Genomic DNA, 20,219 nt, shown 5'->3' on the forward strand with positions numbered 1-20,219 from the left:
CTTTATATTCTTTCCAATACAATATTAATTGAGTACACATTGTACTACCGCAAGAATCCTTACTTATTTTCTGGGGAGACTTTACCAGGGGGCGACATTGTTTGGGGCGACATTGTCAGGGGGCAACTTTGTAACGACCCGTGCGATGAGCCGGTCGGGGGAGACTTTGCAGGGGGCGGTGGCGAGCTTGCTGGGTGGCGAGATGATGACCAGCATTCCTGAAGGTATACCTGCAGTCTACACAGTATCAAATCCATGACAAACCATAATACACCATTTTTTATTTGCTTTTGAATTAATTGTGGCCATGGATTTGATGAAGTTTTAATCAATAATGATGAATAAATACAATGTCAAAGATTTTATTTATGATGTGCTTATTCATAGAGCTGATTAAGCAGAAAATAATATTGCTTCAAAATTTACTGCTTAGCAAAACTGAACAGGGTCAGTACTTGTCACAAATTGTACACGTCTTTGGCATACAATTTTAGCTGGTAACCTTGTCTAGTAAGCTTATTTGTTTGTGCTTGGCTACTTTTTGTGCTTATCAGCTGCTTCAAGAAATTGGGCCGGGGTCAAACCAACAGAAGCAAAGAGGCACCGCAGTCTACCCGCAGTACATTAATAAGTCTCCTTTGTGATTTTTCTGCGCGAGTTGGCGTGATTTTTCATGCGTGACCTCGGTTTGAATACTAATTAGTCCAAAGGGCTTCTGAAATTCAGTCTTTTTCGGCCTTATCTGAAAAGTATTGACATAAATAATGTAGGAGTACACTGAAATGGAGAGCATATCTGTCGTGTTGTATGAACAAATAAGATCTTGTTGCGTTTGAGTTGAACCGCTTGTTTTTATACATGACGACAGATAATATGCTCTTCGTTTCAATTTACTGGTACATTTAATATTTTGGTTGAAACGTTTTAGAAAAGGCTGAAAATGACCGAATTCCACAAGCCCTTTTGACTAATTAGTATACACATGATAGAGGTCACGCATGAAAAAACGATGCATATCCCTGCAGATAAATAACAAAGGAGATTAGTGTACTCCTGCGGGTAGACTGTACTGACCGACAAGACTTAATTCTTCGACGACCGACTTACTTGTTTGTCTCCCTCAACGTTCATTTACAAATAGCAATTTCGCGCCAATTCAAAAAGGCTGACCAAGCACTGAAGTAAAGGATTTATCGCTAGCGGTGGAGACGGAACTTTAACTCGTTGTAATTGATGAAAACAAGGTTTATACGGAAACGTTTCCATATCATATGTGGTAACCCTTCTTCTCAGGTAAGAAAACAATTCAGTGGTTTTGGAGTTAGTTAACGCTAGATAAATTGGTGGCGACGTGCGGAAAATTATCATGAGGGTAAAATTTAATAAGTGCTGGCACAAGTTGTGGCAGTGGCACTGGCACTATACATAAAAGGTTCCGTATGGTGCCACCACTTTACATTCGATATGAAATATGCCGCAATGGAATGTAAATCTGTTGAAATAAATGGCTTGTTGCAGGTAAGATTTTTAGTTATGAAGCTTTGAAAATTTTCCGCCCCAGAAACGGGCCTTAATAATTAGGACTCTGTATCTGTGTACAGAGGAAGAGTCCTAATTAGGGCTATGGTGCCCTGTGCTTTTGTTGTGGTGCCCTCACTCTTCAAGGTTCCAATACAAAAGTACATTTTCCCCATAGAAGTGACCCTTACCAGACCAGGGCCCAATTTTATAGAGAGAGCTGCTTAAGCAGAAAATATTGCTGAACAATTTTTCTGCTAAGGGGCTAAGCAGAAATGAGCAGGACACCAGTCACAATTTGTTCGTGTGACATGGTATTTTAGCTGGTAACCAGAGTCCAGTTAGCATAATAATTTGTGCTTAAATACCCCCCTTCAGCCATCTACATTTAAAAGATCTGTATTTTAGTACCTTACCTTATTCCTAGATTTTTACACTCATCTTGTATTTGAGAAAAAAACAAAATTCGCAACATAAGGGCTTCCCCAAACACGAGCACCTTTCACCGATGGTGGCAGCAAACATATTGCCAAAAATAGTGACGTGTCTGGACGTGTGGTTTCTTCGGGTTTATTCGCTGCCGCCTGCACACGACCCGCTAGTGCACAGCAATGGTCTGGTTGCCAAGCAATGCCCCTTCATGTACTTAGTTCATCTCTCCATCTTTTGTTTTGTCTTGCTCTTTTTCGTAAAGGATTCCAAAGTACAGTGAACGGCAAAAGAGCGCCTTCCAGATGCGCAAGGAGGAAGGGGGGTCGGTCTTCATGGCCTCATTCCAAGAGAAACAACTGCTACTTGAGGAGAGGAAAGAAAACAGTAAGTAGAGACCTGCATCATACTGCCATCATATCGGTCATGTTCAATGTATCCAATAACAGTATTGAATGCTAATAATAGGGTCATTCCGTGTCAAATCAACCAGTTTTCAGAAAAGTTCCCAGGTGACCTTCTCAGATTTTGATGAAACTTCATCAGAATGATTGGATGTGGCTCAAATGAACACATATACAAAAAAGCTAAGTCGTACTCCATGTCGTTTTTGAGATATGACCCATTGAAATTTGGTCGAGGCGGCCATTTTGTGCTCGCGCGAGACGCGAAAAGTGATTTTTGTGTTAATTTCCAACTTTGAAAGCTCATAATTTAGTTATTGTACCAGGTAGAGAGCTCAAATTTGGTATTCCATCTTACTTCTTGCCAAATTTAATGAATCTGCACTCAATTTAAATGTATCTCCTTTAATTTTCTAGTTATGGTCACTTAAAGTAGGCACTTTAATCAGCCGAAAATGTTTTTTGGGATAATTGGGGTCACCCTGTGCCAACATGAGAGGTCAAATGAGTCCTATATTCCCTAGGTATTATCTATGGGTGCATGTCTATATCCATAAGAAATTATAAGCTCACCAATGCATTAATTTAGAAATAGCATGGGCCCAAAGTTGGTTCCAGCCAGAAAAAGGTGAAAAAGACCCCGCCCGTCTTGACCCCGTTTGACCCCGCGATCAATTAAAACATTTTTTGAAATTTATACCAGTTAAACATTTATATTATATCTTCTTATACACCAATTTTCAGCTTTGGCACTCAACTCCTTCATGGTGTGGTGGCAATTTGAATATTATATGTATTTGGCACATTTTAATATAATATCATACAGTGTACATGTACATGTACATTCATGTACACATACAATACATGGTAATATGTTTGAAGCTTGTGTAACTAATTTTTCTGGCCAGCAAAAAGTAACATCAATGCATTGGCATTTGTGGTGTCTGCATGATACACAAGTACATATTTTGTTTGAGAAAGTAGTGTTTGATGTGATACACATTAGAGAAGTATTGTTCTAAAAAAGTAGTGTATGGAAAGTAATACCAGCATTTATGCAAATAAGGTGACCATGTGATTGGAAAGTTTAACCAGCATAAACATGTATATAGCATGGAGGAAACAGGGGACTGGGGTTGGGTTAATACCAGAGAAGAATATGACAGACAGTGAGCATTAAGTTTTGGCAGATTTAATTTGTATTGTGTGGTTTGATCCATGTTTCAAGTGAAACTACACACGGTATACTGGGGTATGGTTCCATACTGGGGTATGGTTCCAATATTTTGTGTAAACGGGAGATTTTTGCAGCACTTTGAGGTACCTGCTTAAATTATTTATTGCAGTTGAAAACATGCATCATCAACCCATTTCTAAAAACAATAACACAAATAAACTTACTTTTTTGCTAGCCAGAAAAAAAACAGTTACATAAGCTTCAAACATATATAACCATGTATTGTACATGTATACTGTATGATATTACATTAAAATGTGCCAAAAACATATAATATTCAAATTGCCACCACAACATGAAGGAGTTGAGTGCCAAAGCTGAAAATTGGTGTATAAGAAGATATAATATAAATGTTTAACTGGTATAAATTTCAAAAAATGTTTTAATTGATCGCGGGGTCAAACGGGGTCAAGACGGGCGGGGTCTTTTTCACCTTTTTCTGGCTGGAACCAACTTTAGGCCCATGCTATTTCTAAATTAATGCATTGGTGAGCTTATAATTGCTTATGGATATAGACATGCACCCATAGATAATACCTAGGGAATATAGGATTCATTTGACCTCTCATGTTGGCGCAGGGTGACCCCAATTATACCAAAAAACATTTTCGGCTGATTAAAGTGCCTAATTTAAGTGACCATAACTAGAAAATTAAAGGAGATACATTTAAATTGAGTGCAGATTCATTAAATTTGGCAAGAAGTAAGATGGAATACCAAATTTGAGCTCTCTACCTGGTACAATAACTAAATTATGAGCTTTCAAAGTTGGAAATAACACAAAAATCACTTTTCGCGTCTGGCGCGAGCACAAAATGGCCGCCGCGACCAAATTTCAATGGATCATATCTCGAAAACGACATGGAGTATGACTTAGCTTTTTTGTATGTGTTCATTTGAGCCACATCAAATCATTCTGATAAAGTTTCATCAAAATCTGAGAGGGTCACCTGGGGATTACTGGTTGATTTGACATGGAATGACCCAATACTCATTGTACAAAAAGGAACCTGACCATTAATCTTCCAGCCTTGGTTTGGTTACATTGATTCCCATGGAAGAAAATCAAGATGGCCACACCATAATAAAAGTCTGTTGTATCTTACAATTTCATTATTGGCCTGTGGACATCCATTTCAATTTAAAACTGTGTGGAAATATTTGAGGTTTCTTATAAGTCTGTTCAATGAGAGGCGTCCTTGGGTCTCATATTTCAAACATAGCGCTCCAGCCATGCAACTCTTCCGCCGATCCGCGGTTTACGCATTTTAGCGCTTTGCATCCTTTGGAAAAGGCGCTTTATAAATTCAGTTATTATTATTAATTATTAATTATTATTATTATTATTAATTATTATTAATTATTATTATTTATTACAGCTGTTGCTGTTGCTGTTGCTGTTGTAGTATCAGTTGTAGCATCAGTTGTGGCATCAGTTGTGGCATCAGTTGTAGCAGCAGTTGTAGCAGCAGTTGTAGCAGCAGTTGTAGCAGCAGTTGTGGCATCAGTTGTGGCATCAGTTGTGGCATCAGTTGTGGCATCAGTTGTAGCATCAGTTGTAGCATCAGTTGTAGCATCAGTTGTGGCATCAGTTGTGGCATCAGTTGTGGCATCAGTTGTGGCATCAGTTGTGGCATCAGTTGTGGCATCAGTTGTGGCATCAGTTGTGGCATCAGTTGTGGCATCAGTTGTGGCATCAGTTGTGGCATCAGTTGTGGCATCAGTTGTGGCATCAGTTGTGGCATCAGTTGTGGCATCAGTTGTGGCATCAGTTGTGGCATCAGTTGTGGCATCAGTTGTGGCATCAGTTGTGGCATCAGTTGTGGCATCAGTTGTGGCATCAGTTGTGGCATCAGTTGTGGCATCAGTTGTGGCATCAGTTGTGGCATCAGTTGTGGCATCAGTTGTGGCATCAGTTGTGGCATCAGTTGTGGCATCAGTTGTGGCATCAGTTGTGGCATCAGTTGTGGCATCAGTTGTGGCATCAGTTGTGGCATCAGTTGTGGCATCAGTTGTGGCATCAGTTGTGGCATCAGTTGTAGCATCAGTTGTAGCAGCAGTTGAAGCAGCAGTTGTAGCATCAGTTGTGGCATCAGTTGTGGCATCAGTTGTGGCATCAGTTGTGGCATCAGTTGTGGCATCAGTTGTGGCATCAGTTGTGGCATCAGTTGTTGCATCAGTTGTGGCATCAGTTGTGGCATCAGTTGTAGCAGCAGTTGTAGCAGCAGTTGTAGCAGCAGTTGTAGCAGCAGTTGAAGCAGCAGTTGTAGCATCAGTTGTAGCATCAGTTGTAGCATCAGTTGTAGCATCAGTTGTAGCATCAGTTGTAGCATCAGTTGTGGCATCAGTTGTGGCATCAGTTGTGGCATCAGTTGTGGCATCAGTTGTAGCATCAGTTGTAGCATCAGTTGTAGCATCAGTTGTTGCATCAGTTGTAGCATCAGTTGTAGCATCAGTTGTAGCATCAGTTGTAGCATCAGTTGTAGCACCAGTTGTAGCACCAGTTGTAGCACCAGTTGTAGCACCAGTTGTAGCATCAGTTGTAGCATCAGTTGTAGCATCAGTTGTAGCATCAGTTGTAGCACCAGTTGTAGCATCAGTTGTAGCATCAGTTGTAGCATCAGTTGTAGCATCAGTTGTAGTATCAGTTGTAGTATCAGTTGTAGTATCAGTTGTAGCATCAGTTGTAGCATCAGTTGTAGCATCAGTTGTAGCATCAGTTGTAGCATCAGTTGTAGCATCAGTTGTAGCATCAGTTGTAGCATCAGTTGTAGCATCAGTTGTAGCATCAGTTGTAGCATCAGTTGTAGCATCAGTTGTAGTATCAGTTGTAGTATCAGTTGTAGCATCAGTTGTAGCATCAGTTGTAGCATCAGTTGTAGCATCAGTTGTAGCATCAGTTGTAGCATCAGTTGTAGTATCAGTTGTAGTATCAGTTGTAGTATCAGTTGTAGTTTCAGTTGTAGTATCAGTTGTAGTATCAGTTGTAGTATCAGTTGTAGTATCAGTTGTAGCACCAGTTGTAGCACCAGTTGTAGCATCAGTTGTAGCATCAGTTGTAGTATCAGTTGTAGCATCAGTTGTAGCATCAGTTGTATTATCAGTTGTAGCATCAGTTGTAGTTTCAGTTGTAGTATCAGTTGTAGTAACAGTTGTAGTATCAGTTGTAGCATCAGTTGTAGCATCAGTTGTAGTATCAGTTGTAGTATCAGTTGTAGTATCAGTTGTAGTTTCAGTTGTAGTTTCAGTTGTAGCATCAGTTGTAGCATCAGTTGTAGTTTCAGTTGTAGTTTCAGTTGTAGTATCAGTTGTAGCATCAGTTGTAGCATCAGTTGTAGTTTCAGTTGTAGTATCAGTTGTAGTATCAGTTGTAGTATCAGTTGTAGTATCAGTTGTAGTACCAGTTGTAGTATCAGTTGTAGTACCAGTTGTAGTATCAGTTGTAGTATCAGTTGTAGCATCAGTTGTAGCATCAGTTGTAGTTTCAGTTGTAGTATCAGATGTAGTATCAGTTGTAGTACCAGTTGTAGCATCAGTTGTAGCATCAGTTGTAGCATCAGTTGTAGTATCAGTTGTAGCATCAGTTGTAGCATCAGTTGTAGCATCAGTTGTAGCATCAGTTGTAGCATCAGTTGTAGTTTCAGTTGTAGTATCAGTTGTAGTATCAGTTGTAGTATCAGTTGTAGCATCAGTTGTAGTATCAGTTGTAGTATCAGTTGTAGTATCAGTTGTAGTATCAGTTGTAGCATCAGTTGTAGCATCAGTTGTAGCATCAGTTGTAGCATCAGTTGTAGCATCAGTTGTAGTTTCAGTTGTAGTTTCAGTTGTAGTATCAGTTGTAGTATCAGTTGTAGTATCATTTGTAGTATCAGTTGTAGTATCAGTTGTAGTATCAGTTGTAGTATCAGTTGTAGTACCAGTTGTAGTACCAGTTGTAGCATCAGTTGTAGCATCAGTTGTAGCATCAGTTGTAGCACCAGTTGTAGTACCAGTTGTAGTACCAGTTGTAGCATCAGTTGTAGCATCAGTTGTAGCATCAGTTGTAGCATCAGTTGTAGCATCAGTTGTAGCATCAGTTGTAGCATCAGTTGTAGCATCAGTTGTAGCATCAGTTGTAGCATCAGTTGTAGCATCAGTTGTAGCATCAGTTGTAGCATCAGTTGTAGCATCTGTTGTAGCATCAGTTGTAGTATCAGTTGTATCACCAGTTGTAGCACCAGTTGTAGCACCAGTTGTAGCACCAGTTGTAGCATCAGTTGTAGCATCAGTTGTAGCATCAGATGTAGCATCAGTTGTAGCATCAGTTGTAGCATCAGTTGTAGCATCAGTTGTAGCATCAGTTGTAGTACCAGTTGTAGTACCAGTTGTAGTACCAGTTGTAGCATCAGTTGTAGCATCAGTTGTAGCATCAGTTGTAGCATCAGTTGTAGCATCAGTTGTAGCATCAGTTGTAGCATCAGTTGTAGCATCAGTTGTAGCATCAGTTGTAGCATCAGTTGTAGCAGCATCAGTTGTAGCATCAGTTGTAGCATCAGTTGTAGCATCAGTTGTAGCATCAGTTGTAGCATCAGTTGTAGCATCAGTTGTAGCACCAGTTGTAGCACCAGTTGTAGCATCAGTTGTAGCATCAGTTGTAGCATCAGTTGTAGCATCAGTTGTAGTATCAGTTGTAGTATCAGTTGTAGTATCAGTTGTAGTATCAGTTGTAGTATCAGTTGTAGTATCAGTTGTAGTATCAGTTGTAGTATCAGTTGTAGTATCAGTTGTAGTATCAGTTGTAGTATCAGTTGTAGTATCAGTTGTAGTATCAGATGTAGCATCAGTTGTAGTATCAGTTGTAGTATCAGTTGCAGTACCAGTTGTAGCATCAGTTGTAGCATCAGTTGTAGCATCAGTTGTAGCATCAGTTGTAGCATCAGTTGTAGCATCAGTTGTAGCATCAGTTGTAGCATCAGTTGTAGCATCAGTTGTAGCATCAGTTGTAGTACGAGGGTGCTGACTTTAAAGCCACATCCGAGGGTGCCTGACCTACATAGACAGCACGGTCCCTAGAGGGTGCCTGACTAGAGACATATCCATGTGATTGTAAGCGCACCAAACATAGGTTAAATTTCAGAAATTCTGTCATAATTAATCAAAGGGCTTATGAACAGACCCACATAGAGACATGCAGTGTTTACACTGTTGATTTGACTCGATTGGTATAATTTCAGGAGTCTGCGTTCGCTGGGTCATGGGTGCTACCCTGATGCTGACAACATCCAGCGGGTGCCTGGCTACGAGTACTCCCAGAGGTTGCCGGACTACAAGCACATCCCATAGGGTGCATGGGGCTACAAGCCACATCCCAGAGGGTGCCGCCTGGACATCATCCCATGTGATTTGCAAGCGCACCAAACCTGGGTAAATTTCCAAATTCTGATCATAATTAATCAAAAGGGCTAATGTACAGCCCACATAGAGACATGCAGTGTACCAATTGTTGTTGACTCGATTGGTATATATTTCAGGAGTCTGCAGTTCTGCTGGGGATTTGGTGCTACCTGCTGCTGACAACATCCTAGAGGGTGCCTGGCTACGAGCTACATCCCAGAGGGTGCCTGAGAACGAGCCACATCCCAGAGGGTGCCTGACTACAAGCTACATCCCAGAGGGTGCCTGGCTACAAGCCACATCCCAGAGGGTGCTGACTACAAGCCACATCCCAGAGGGTGCCTGACTACAAGCCACATCCCACAGGGTGCCTGACTACAAGCCACATCCAAGAGGGTGCCTGACTACAAGCCACATCCCAGAGGGTGCCTGACTACAAGCTACATCCCAGAGAGTGCCTGACTAGAGGACATCATCCCATGTGATTGAAGCGCACCAAACATAGATAAATTTCCAAATTCTGATCATAATTAATCAAAAGGGCTTATGAACAGACCCACATAGAGACATGCAGTGTTACACTTGTTGATTTGACTCGATTGGTATATATTGCAGGAGTTCTGCTGGGGATGGGTGCTACCTGCTGCTGACAACATCCCAGAGGGTGCCTGGCTACGAGCTACATCCCAGAGGGTGCCTGACTACAAGCCACATCCCATAGGGTGCCTGACTACAAGCCACATCCCAGAGGGTGCCTGCCTAGAGGACATCATCCCATGTTATTGAAGCGCACCAAACATGGGTAAATTTCCAAATTCTGATCATAATTAATCAAAAGGGCTTATGTACAGACCCACATAGAGACATGCAGTGTTACACTTGTTGATTTGACTCGATTGGTATATATTTCAGGAGTCTGCAGTTCTGCTGGGGATTTGGTGCTACCTGCTGCTGACAACATCCTAGAGGGTGCCTGACTACGAGCCACATCCCAGAGGGTGCCTGACTACGAGCCACATCCCAGAGGGTGCCTGACTACGAGCCACATCCCAGAGGGTGCCTGACTACAAGCCACATCCCAGAGGGTGCCTGACTACAAGCCACATCCCAGAGGGTGCCTGACTACAAGCCACATCCCAGAGGGGGCCTGAGTACAAGCCACATCTAAGAGGGTGCCTGACTACAAGCCACATCCCAGAGGGTGCCTGACTACAAGCTACATCCCAGAAAGTGCCTGACTACAAGCTACATCCCAGAAAGTGCCTGACTAGAGGACATCATCCCATGTGATTGAAGCGCACCAAACATAGATAAATTTCCAAATTCTGATCATAATTAATCAAAAGGGCTTATGTACAGACCCACATAGAGACATGCAGTGTTACACTTGTTGATTTGACTCGATTGGTATATATTTCAGGAGTCTGAAGTTCTGCTGGGGATGGGTGCTACCTGCTGCTGACAACATCCCAGAGGGTGCCTGGCTACGAGCTACATCCCAGAGGGTGCCTGACTACAAGCCACATCCCATAGGGTGCCTGACTACAAGCCACATCCCAGAGGGTGCCTGCCTAGAGGACATCATCCCATGTTATTGAAGCGCACCAAACATGGGTAAATTTCCAAATTCTGATCATAATTAATCAAAAGGGCTTATGTACAGACCCACATAGAGACATGCAGTGTTACACTTGTTGATTTGACTCGATTGGTATATATTTCAGGAGTCTGCAGTTCTGCTGGGGATTTGGTGCTACCTGCTGCTGACAACATCCTAGAGGGTGCCTGGCTACGAGCTACATACCAGAGGGTGCCTGACTACGAGCCACATCCCAGAGGGTGCCTGACTACGAGCCACATCCCAGAGGGTGCCTGACTACAAGCCACATCCCAGAGGGTGCCTGACTACAAGCCACATCCCAGAGGGTGCCTGACTACAAGCCACATCCCAGAGGGTGCCTGACTACAAGCCACATCTAAGAGGGTGCCTGACTACAAGCCACATCCCAGAGGGTGCCTGACTACAAGCTACATCCCAGAGAGTGCCTGACTAGAGGACATCATCCCATGTGATTGAAGCGCACCAAACATAGATAAATTTCCAAATTCTGATCATAATTAATCAAAAGGGCTTATGTACAGACCCACATAGAGACATGCAGTGTTACATTTGTTGATTTGACTCGATTGGTATATATTTCAGGAGTCTGCAGTTCTGCTGGGGATGGGTGCTACCTGCTGCTGACAACATCCCAGAGGGTGCCTGGCTACGAGCTACATCCCAGAGGGTGCCTGACTACAAGCCACATCCCATAGGGTGCCTGACTACACGCCACATCCCAGAGGGTGCCTGCCTAGAGGACATCATCCCATGTGATTGAAGCGCACCAAACATGGGTAAATTTCCAAATTCTGATCATAATTAATCAAAAGGGCTTATGTACAGACCCACATAGAGACATGCAGTGTTACACTTGTTGATTTGACTCGATTGGTATATATTTCAGAAGTCTGCAGTTCTGCTGGGGATTTGGTGCTACCTGCTGCTGACAACATCCTAGAGGGTGCCTGGCTACGAGCTACATACCAGAGGATGCCTGACTACGAGCCACATCCCAGAGGGTGCCTGACTACGAGCCACATCCCAGTGGGTGCCTGACTACAAGCCACATCCCAGAGGGTGCCTGACTACAAGCCACATCCCAGAGGGTGCCTGACTACAAGCCACATCCCAGAGGGTGCCTGACTACAAGCCACATCTAAGAGGGTGCCTGACTACAAGCCACATCCCAGAGGGTGCCTGACTACAAGCTACATCCCAGAGAGTGCCTGACTAGAGGACATCATCCCATGTGATTGAAGCGCACCAAACATAGATAAATTTCCAAATTCTGATCATAATTAATCAAAAGGGCTCATGTACAGACCCACATAGAGACATGCAGTGTTACATTTGTTGATTTGACTCGATTGGTATATATTTCAGGAGTCTGCAGTTCTGCTGGGGATGGGTGCTACCTGCTGCTGACAACATCCCAGAGGGTGCCTGGCTACGAGCTACATCCCAGAGGGTGCCTGACTACAAGCCACATCCCATAGGGTGCCTGACTACACGCCACATCCCAGAGGGTGCCTGCCTAGAGGACATCATCCCATGTGATTGAAGCGCACCAAACATGGGTAAATTTCCAAATTCTGATCATAATTAATCAAAAGGGCTTATGTACAGACCCACATAGAGACATGCAGTGTTACACTTGTTGATTTGACTCGATTGGTATATATTTCAGAAGTCTGCAGTTCTGCTGGGGATTTGGTGCTACCTGCTGCTGACAACATCCTAGAGGGTGCCTGGCTACGAGCTACATCCCAGAGGGTGCCTGAGAACGAGCCACATCCCAGAGGGTGCCTGACTACGAGCCACATCCCAGAGGGTGCCTGACTACAAGCCACATCCCAGAGGGTGCCTGACTACAAGCCACATCCCAGAGGGTGCCTGACTACAAGCCACATCCCAGAGGGTGCCTGACTACAAGCCACATCCCAGAGGGTGCCTGACTACAAGCCACATCCCAGAGGGTGCCTGACTACAAGCCACATCTAAGAGGGTGCCTGACTACAAGCCACATCCCAGAGGGTGCCTGACTACAAGCTACATCCCAGAGAGTGCCTGAATAGAGGACATCATCCCATGTGATTGAAGCGCACCAAACATAGATAAATTTCCAAATTCTGATCATAATTAATCAAAAGGGCTTATGTACAGACCCACATAGAGACATGCAGTGTTACATTTGTTGATTTGACTTGATTGGTATATATTTCAGGAGTCTGCAGTTCTGCTGGGGATGGGTGCTACCTGCTGCTGACAACATCCCAGAGGGTGCCTGGCTACGAGCTACATCCCAGAGGGTGCCTGACTACAAGCCACATCCCATAGGGTGCCTGACTACAAGCCACATCCCAGAGGGTGCCTGCCTAGAGGACATCATCCCATGTGATTGAAGCGCACCAAACATGGGTAAATTTCCAAATTCTGATCATAATTAATCAAAAGGGCTTATGTACAGACCCACATAGAGACATGCAGTGTTACACTTGTTGATTTGACTCGATTGGTATATATTTCAGGAGTCTGCAGTTCTGCTGGGGATTTGGTGCTACCTGCTGCTGACAACATCCTAGAGGGTGCCTGGCTACGAGCTACATACCAGAGGGTGCCTGACTACGAGCCACATCCCAGAGGGTGCCTGACTACGAGCCACATCCCAGAGGGTGCCTGACTACAAGCCACATCCCAGAGGGTGCCTGACTACAAGCCACATCCCAGAGGGTGCCTGACTACAAGCCACATCCCAGAGGGTGCCTGACTACAAGCCACATCCCAGAGGGTGCCTGACTACAAGCCACATCCCAGAGGGTGCCTGACTACAAGCCACACCCCAGAGGGTGCCTGACTACAAGCCACATCCCAGAGGGTGCCTGACTACAATCCACATCCCAATACGAAACAACATACGTTTATTTGTAGTAAATTCATAACAAATAAAAAGAGAACAATATGTTTAAGGAGTGTGTTTAAGTGTTTATTAGACATTAAGTTTTGTATTGTTACTACTTAATTTGTCTTTCAATTATTTATTAGTCTAATTGTTTACATGGTATTTGTTCTGGGGTAGCTTACATGGTGGCCACCATGTTGTTTTGTTGGTAACTCTTAAAGCTTGTAATGTGAAAGGTCATGACATTGTGTTGTGTGAATATGGAGGTTGTTTAAGAGTACTCATTACCGAGGTTATTTAATTACAAAGGTCATGACAATGTCATAGAGTCCTCATTAACGAGGTGATTTAATTACAAAGGTCATGACAATGTCATAGAGTACTCATTAACGAGGTGATGTAATTACAAAGGTCATGACAATGTCATAGAGTACTCATTAACGAGGTTATTTCAACTATAAAGGTCATGACAATGTCTTAGAGTACTCATTAACGAGGTGATTTAATTACAAAGGTCTTGACATTGTCTTAGCTGTATAGAGTACTCATTAATAGGTTAATATAATTATAATTATAAAGGTCATGACATTGTCTTAGCTGTATAGAGTACTCATTAACAAGGTTTTATAATTACAAAGGTCATGACATTGTCTTAGCTGTATAGAGTACTCATTAACAAGGTTTTATAATTACAAAGGTCATGACATTATATTATCTGTATAGAGTACTCATTAACAAGGTTTTATAATTACAAAGGTCATGACATTGTCTTAGCTGTATAGAGTACTCATTAACAAGGTTTTATAATAACAAAGGTCATGACATTGTCTTAGCTGTAAAGAGTACTCATTAACAAGGTTTTATAATAACAAAGGTCATGACATTGTCTTAGCTGTATAGAGTACTCATTAACAAGGTTTTATAATTACAAAGGTCATGACATTGTCTTAGCTGTATAGAGTACTCATTAACAAGGTTTTATAATAACAAAGGTCATGACATTGTCTTAGCTGTATATAGTACTCATTAACAAGATTTTATCATTACAAAGGTCATGACATTGTCTTAGCTGTATATTAACAAGGTTTTATAATTACAAAGGTCATGACATTGTCTTAGCTGTATAGAGTACTCATTAACAAGGTTTTATCATTACAAAGGTAATGACATTGTCTTAGCTGTATAGAGTACTCATTAACAAGGTTTTATAATAACAAAGGTCATGATATTGTCTTTGCTGTATAGAGTACTCATTAACAAGGTTTTATAATTACAAAGGTCATGACATTGTCTTAGCTGTATAGAGTACTCATTAACAAGGTTTTATAATAACAAAGGTCATGACATTGTCTTAGCTGTATAGAGTACTCATTAACAAGGTGTTATAAATACAAGGCCATGACATTGTCTTAGCTGGAAAGAGTACTCGCTAACAAGGTTTTATCATTACAAAGGTCATGACATTGTCTTAGCTGTAAAGAGTACTCATTAACAAGGTTTTATAATTACAAAGGTCATGACATTATCTTATCTGTATAGAGTACTCATTAACAAGGTTTTATAATTACAAAGGTCATGACATTGTCTTAGCTGTATAGAGTACTCATTAACAAGGTTTTATAATTACAAAGGTCATGACATTATATTATCTGTATAGAGTACTCATTAACAAGGTTTTATAATTACAAAGGTCATGACATTGCCTTAGCTGTATAGAGTACTCATTAACAAGGTTTTATAATAACAAAGGTCATGACATTGTCTTAGCTGTATAGAGTACTCATTAACAAGGTTTTATTATTACAAAGGTCATGACATTGTCTTAGCTGTATAGAGTACTCATTAACAAGGTTTTATTATTACAAAGGTCATGACATTGTCTTAGCTGTATAGAGTACTCATTAACAAGGTTTTATCATTACAAAGGTCATGACATTGTCTTAGCTGTATATTAACAAGGTTTTATAATTACAAAGGTCATGACATTGTCTTAGCTGTAAAGAGTACTCATTAACAAGGTTTTATAATTACAAAGGTCATGACATTGTCTTAGCTGTATAGAGTACTCATTAACAAGGTTTTATAATTACAAAGGTCATGACATTGTCTTAGCTGTATAGAGTACTCATTAAAAGGTTTTATAATTACAAAGGTCATGACATTGTCTTAGCTGTATAGAGTACTCATTAACAAGTTTTTATAATTACAAAGGTCATGACATTGTCTTAGCTGTATAGAGTACTCATTAACAAGGTTTTATAAATACAAGGCCATGACATTGTCTTAGCTGTAAAGAGTACTCATTAACAAGGTTTTATAATTACAAAGGTCATGACATTGTCTTAGCTGTAAAGAGTACTCATTAACAAGGTTTTATAATTACAAAGGTCATGACATTATCTTATCTGTATAGAGTACTCATTAACAAGGTTTATAATTACAAAGGTCATGACATTGTCTTAGCTGTATAGAGTACTCATTAACAAGGTTGTATGTATACAAAGGTCATGCCATTGTCTTAGCTGTATAGAGTACTCATGAACAAGGTTTTATAATATAATAATAACGTAAAATAATAATAATAATAAATAATAATTAGAGGGGGTAACATTACAAAGAAGCAATTGTTGTAATGGTTACACACTCAGATGTATTACGATCCCTTTTGTGGGGTGGGAGATGACAACCTTCACGTGGTCCACCCTGTTGTTAACTAATTGTCATCAGCTGTATATACGTATGTATATATAGCTCTATGCATCTAACCAATCTACCCCATCAGGTAAGATGGAATTTGACTCGATGAACTTTCAAGAATGTTCATGATCAGTCTATGAACATGCCTTAAACAGTTCACAACATATTCATTAGAGCAGTTCATGAACCAAGTTCAAGAACTAGCTGTTTATCTGTTCAATTGATGGACATTTGATAGGGGAACAAAAGGGAAGCGACGAGTTCTTTATTGGCTGTTTAAAACCAGCAGGGTCGTTGCCAGGTGATAAAGGCCCGAGCAGAAGGCGAGGGCCTATATCGCACGGCAACATACGTTTAAGAACAAGTCACTACTCTTTTATTCCCATTCATAAATGCCCTTTTGTTAAAAAGCGCGCTTAGAAATAGATATTCGCGCGCGCTTAGAAATAGATTACGCCCTGTTACTAAAAGCTATGAATTGCGCATTCGGCATGAGTATATTGGCGTACGTGGGCCTGACACGCGGAAGCCGGCCGGTTATAAACAGCTCCAACTGGGCCCAATTTCATGGCTCTGCTTACCGTAAGCAAAAAATCAGTGCTTACGGAAGCAGGGAATTCTGTGTATACGGCAAGCGTATTTCATGGGTTAGCGGCGAATTTTGGCTTTTGCGCGTGCCTACTCCACGTTTCTAGGCATTCTACGCTTAAAAGGCTAGCTCAGAAAGCCGGTTATAAACAGCTCCAGCAGGGCCCAATTTCATGGCACTGCTTACCGTGAGCAAAGAATCAGCGCTTGCGGAAGCAGTGAATTCTGTGTATAGGGCAAGCGTATTGGGAATAGTGTCATCAGTGGTCATTTCAACTTGGTTTTAGGTGGTTCCTCAGATGTTTAACCCAGGAGGGGGGGGGGGGTGTCTGGCGGGCCCAATTCAGCAAATCTCAAGTCTGGCGGCTGATACTGCAATTATAGTATTATTGGTCCTTTCTCTATCTGGTCATTTAAACTGCAGTTCCTCTGTTGTTTAACCCAGGGGGAGGGGGGGGGGGGGGTTGCAGGCCAATGCAGCGAAATTATTGTACTACTACTAGCATACTTGTTATTAAATTATGGGCTCTTACATTTTAAAAGAATACCAGGTCGACGCGTAGGGCCAGGGCTGGAGCTCCAGAAAGGGGGAGTTTTTAGAATTATGTATTTCAAGAGGCAAACCAAATATATATTGATACCTCACCATGCAATGCCTAAATTCTTTTGTACCCTTTTCACTGATGAAAGAGGTTTCTAAAAAAATAATTGCCTTGTTAGTGATTTCCAATCCATGTTTAGTTTCACCTCACATGTAGGTACTTGTGAAATTTGTGTGTAATTTTTTTTCCCAAAAGACTTTGATGCTTTATTTGTCGTTAAAAAGACAAATAGTTAATTATTTTCTGCAAATTATTTATTATGACCCATCAAAATGAACTAGGCATATCTGAGCTTTTAAGGAACTGGTGGTTCTCAAATGTAATACTGTAAAAAAATAACTATGCCTAGTGATCAAATGCACACAAAACGTGCAACTACACAGCTGATGTAAATTTGTCCGATATTTGTCGTTTATTTTAGGTTGCGTAGAGAACCCTGCTGAAGTACTTTCGACGAGCAGTAGCGTCTAGACAAACAGTAAGTACAGTCTTTCTTATGATTTTCTCTCCTGTAGATGATCAGCGTATATTAATAGAAACATGAGTCTTTAACCAATAGTTCTTTTCCGAACCAACACTACTCATAAAGAGATTCACATAGTGTTATCGCAAAATGTTCTTATAGTTATAATTCCACCATACAAAGTTTCAAATCCTACTAATGGTGGTGGGCATCAAATAGGTGGGGGTGGGGGGGGGGTGACAAGGGGAGGGGGGGCACAATATCAAATGTCCCCCCATCTTTTTGACCACCTTAATCATGAAGCCCAAGTATTGCACTGTGTAAGACCAACCCTGTGTCTCGCCATGGGCATTAATCCTGGGGGCTAAGGATGACACAACTTTTTAGAAAGGTGGGGGCCACTATATCAATGTCCCCCCTCAAAATTTACCAAAGATTGCACCACAGAGCATCTAAAATGCAGAATTTTCCCGTGCCTATATCCGCTTAGGGCTTAGATGAAGTGTCATTTTTAGTAACAATACAAAGTATGAGAATACTAGTGAATTCTTTTTTTAAACCCTGACTTGCAGCTGCCCCCAAGCCGGTTTCCAATGCATCAGCTTTCTACAGTAGAGGGCGCCAGATTGCTGGTTACTCTGCCACGGATGCATTGCTACAATCAAGGTGAGTTTATTGGGTTTTTTTAAAGTGGGGCCTTAAAAAAACATGTTATTTTTTACATGGCATTAGTTCTATTTGTCCTCACAACCTGATGTTGATTTCTTTAGAGCACAACAACTTTTTTTTAATTCGGGAGACTTCTCTACAACCTCAGATTAGATTCTCTGAATGGACCCTACCCATGAAATAATTTATGCTAATTACATTCATGCATGCGTACAGACCCTGTTGGTTGCGTGTCACGCACCCATTAGCCGTTTAAAAAAACAGCGCGATGCTCCCTCATTTTGCCAACCAAAACGTTAGTGCGCACGCGCTATGTGTAATTTACATATTTCATGGAAAGGGTCTATTGGGGAGACTTCTCAGTTCTGAAAAGAACTGTCCTGCTTCTTAAATACTACCTAGGCAGAAGGTAGGAAATCTACCTAGCAAGTAGATACGCATGTTGTTATCGCTAACATTGATACCTAGGTTATTGATACCCCACCGTGCAATGCCTCAAGTCCCATTATTCTTAATGTTGTTTGTCCCCTCAGGCAAACCAACTCTAACGTCACGGTAAAGCGTACCCCTGGATTCCTGAGCGTCTCTAACTCAAAGAGGTTGTACCCGATCACAAGCTACCCGGCTGGAGGCAGAAGAGCATCCCCACAGCAGTCAAGACGTCTCAGATCAGTCTACAAGGGTAGGTCATTCACACACTTAAAAAAAAAAGTATTATTATTACTTTTTTACCCTTTCACCGATGTGTGTTAGCACTGTATACTCAGTACTTTCCCGATTGCTGTGGAAAAATATCACCAGCATGTTACTCGGGTGGGATTCGAACCCACAACCCTTGCAATTCTAGAGCAGTGTCTTACCAATAAGACTACCGTGACTGCCAGTAGCTAGAGGCAGTTTGAATCCTATTGGCAGCGGGTACCACAACGATATAATAGATGTTAACATAGGATTCGAACTGCCAATACGGGTACTGCATAATATTCTTTAGCACCAATGTAACATTACCATCTATAACAATAATAACATTAATTAGTTTTTATCTCAAATGTCTCAATGTGCAATGTGCTTTTTATTTTTTGCTTATTTGTTGTATTATCTGGTGTCAGTTTGTGAAAACGGAAAATGCCTTTTTGCAATCTTCGACGCATGTATAAAGTTCAAAGCATCAAGAAACCATTGTTAGAAAGCTAGTTGAAAATACCCATAACTTTTTTTACAGAGCTTGATTTTAAAAATGTTCATTGCTGTTTTCCCGGATTGCTACTTTTTACTTGTATTTGTGTGTGTCCGTTTGTAATGTTGGTGACGATTTGTCTGAGTTGTGCACTTTTTCCGCCAGATTCTCAAATCTTGGTAATACGTGTTACATGAACGCCATTCTCCAGTCGCTATTCTGTCTGGAATGCTTCACTGCAGACATGCAGAATCAAGACATCATTCCACTCATGCAGAAATCAAGTCTCTACTGGTAAGACATTTTGGGCCCCTCACGATTGAGACTTGTCAGAGAAGATGTGGCGTAAACACTGGCAAAACTGGGGTGGGTGGGTTGTGGCATCATATTCTTCAACACTTTCAAATAACACTGTGTGAATGTGTGCAAGTTCACACAGTGTTTCAATCCCCTACATTATGTGGACTTTTGTTATCAGGTCCACTCTTGTTATGTAGTGTACATGAGTTTTAACCCAATTCACCTAACGTCATCATCAGAATAATCTTGGATGCACCATT

General features: G+C 41.4%; 1 long non-coding RNA gene across 2 annotated transcripts; it reads left to right on the forward strand.

Moving 5' to 3' along the window:
• Positions 1–2,295: 2,295 nt before the first annotated feature.
• Positions 2,296–20,011, forward strand: LOC117296982. 2 transcript variants are annotated; one of them, XR_004519832.1, is made up of 4 exons: positions 2,296–2,334; positions 18,386–18,479; positions 19,016–19,164; positions 19,825–20,011. It is a non-coding gene; the product is annotated as an uncharacterized LOC117296982 (long non-coding RNA). The 2 variants fall into 2 exon arrangements; XR_004519831.1 differs by lacking the exon at positions 2,296–2,334 and adding an exon at positions 17,770–17,828.
• Positions 20,012–20,219: the final 208 nt, after the last annotated feature.

This window comes from Asterias rubens, chromosome 11, assembly GCF_902459465.1.
Source record: "Asterias rubens chromosome 11, eAstRub1.3, whole genome shotgun sequence".
In the NCBI taxonomy this organism is placed as follows: Eukaryota; Metazoa; Echinodermata; class Asteroidea; order Forcipulatida; family Asteriidae; genus Asterias; species Asterias rubens.